Genomic DNA, 409 nt, shown 5'->3' with positions numbered 1-409 from the left:
CCCCACGCTGAACTTCCTGTCCAAGGCATTTGGAATTTTAGTGGAATAAATGTTCAATCATGTGTTTGTTAAAACAATTCCACAAATTAAAAAATAAAACAAAAATTAAATTTATTACTTTGATCTCTAATACGTCGTAAACAATACACCCCTTTCTTGATAATTATGTTATTTGCGCTATTATTAATATTAACTTATTTAAAAAAATGTAAGGCATAAGCAAAACTATCAATCGTAATAACGGGGGGGGGGGGGTATATGTCTGACGCGGCCTGAATGGAAAGTAACAAAAAATCGGTCCAGCACGGAACGTGTTAAATAGGTTTCCTGTGCATATTAAATATGCCGCAAGATTTTTATGATCATTCGTTTAATTGTAAAATTAAACACTGGTCAGAAAATAAGAGAT

Source organism: Bombus impatiens, unplaced genomic scaffold, assembly GCF_000188095.3.
Source record: "Bombus impatiens unplaced genomic scaffold, BIMP_2.2 scf_2136, whole genome shotgun sequence".
Taxonomy (NCBI): Eukaryota; Metazoa; Arthropoda; class Insecta; order Hymenoptera; family Apidae; genus Bombus; species Bombus impatiens.
The sequence above is the reverse complement of the archived record's forward strand: the minus strand, read 5'-3'. Positions refer to the sequence as shown.